Source organism: Epinephelus moara, chromosome 13 (assembly GCF_006386435.1).
Source record: "Epinephelus moara isolate mb chromosome 13, YSFRI_EMoa_1.0, whole genome shotgun sequence".
In the NCBI taxonomy this organism is placed as follows: Eukaryota; Metazoa; Chordata; class Actinopteri; order Perciformes; family Serranidae; genus Epinephelus; species Epinephelus moara.
The window spans coordinates 2,168,002-2,169,998 of NC_065518.1; positions in this window are offsets into that span (position 1 = coordinate 2,168,002).

Genomic DNA, 1,997 nt, shown 5'->3' on the forward strand with positions numbered 1-1,997 from the left:
GTGGGAGGGAAGCCGCGGCTGGTCAGTCCTTCGGAGATTCTCTCGTAAGTCGGCCCGTCCTTCACCGTCTCCATCATCTGACTGGCCTCTTCGTTTGTGAGGACAAGGAGGGCGCACAATTCCTTGTCTCCCCAGTTGCTCATCTTTACAGTGTCTGTCAGGTTTGTGTTTCCCTCTTGCTACTAGCTGCTCGCTAATTCCTGCTATCAGCTGTTTCCTGTTTATCCACCACCAGTGGCTCGTACATGCAGCGTCATCAACAGCTCCTCCCACAAGTCATCAACAGCTCCTCCCACAAGTCATCAACAGCCCCTCCCGTTGCAGAAGGCCGCCTCGCTCTTTTTAAAGTAAAAGGGCCAATATGTCTACCCTACGAGGCGGAAAATTGGGCACCTCGGATCAACTCGCCAATCCGGCTCTGTGTGTCTAAACGCTCGCAGCTTGTCGGCAAAACGGCCCAACATTCGCCGAAAATCTGACAGTGTAAAAGGGGCTATAGAGACAGACAACCATTCACACTCACGGACAATTTAGAGTCACCAATTAACCTGCATGTCTTTGGACTGTGGGAGGAAGCTGGAGCACCTGCAGGAAACCCACGCTGACACAGGGAGAACATGCAAACATGGCTCCCCCACCCCGAACCAGAAACCCTTTTACTGCAAGGCGACAAAGCTAACCACTGCACCACCATGACGCCTTATTGAAAAATATCCACAGAGTTTAGTGATGTTTGGACAAACTGTTATTGATTTACGGCCAAATGTTACACTGGTGGCGCCACCTATTGAGCGATTTCAATATGATTTTATACACCTGGTTCAATACTGTTATGAATCATATCCTTTGAGTTTTGTTATGACTGAAACAGTAGTATCTGGTTAATGTCTGATTTGTGTCATACCACGCCCATTTTCAGCGCCCCCTAGTGTTCAAGTAGAATGAAACTTTTAGGGTATGTTTCAGGTACTTGTGTGAACATATCCTACAAGTTAGGTCCAGTGTTTGTGGAGTTAGGTCTGTTTACATGTCGTACTTGCATTTGGCCATGTTGTCGAGCTAGTTTGCTGTTTCTGTGAATAGCTGTACATTATTTACTCACTCTACAGCTGGCACTTCAAAATAAAAGCTTGTGCCAGAAATTTCACACCGACTTGACACACTCATGAGTCCCTTGCGGACCATTCAGAATGGACCCGTGACCCACTTTTAGACTGCCACCAATCAGTTAGGAACCACTGGTTATGACTGTTCAAACTTGACCTTTGATTATAGCGCCCTCATCAGGCTGATTGGGGTCATATTTCTTTGGCAGAATTTGCACACAACTTCCAAACGTTGGTGTGTCTACGGTGTACCATTTTACAAGAATTGTGAAATGATTTCTGAAGAAAAAAAAATCAGCACAAGCATTTCCTGCAACAGCTGGTCACTGTAGTTTTTATCAAATGTTGCTCAAACAGGAGGAAAGCATGCATTTGTTTGGGACTATTGTCAGCGGTGGACTGATCCACATTTGGTCTTGATACACTCAAAGTATTTGTTGGTAGAAACATTCATTGAAAGGTTTTTTGTGGGATTTGTTGACGGTAAAAAAAACATGGAACAGCACCAGACTCATCCTTGAAGACATGTTTCTTTGTGATTTTTACACTCATGATTTACAAACTGCTCTCAGACAGTCAGGTCGTTACACCGCGTTCCAAATTATTAGGCAAATGATATTTTTCTCTGATTTTCCTAAATAGTCGATGCAAATGACAGTCAGCATAATTTCCAAGTCATCAGCTGTTAAAGTTTAATTCAAATGTTATTGAACAAACCTCCCAATGAAAACAGTATTTTTTTCAAAAATAAAAAACTTAAAATGCACTGTTCCAAATTATTATGCACAACAGAGTTTCAAGACATTTTATAGGTTGTAAAGAACTGAAAATAGTCATTTGTTGAATTTGCAGCATTAGGAGGTTATATTTACTGAAATCAAAAGCTAAGTC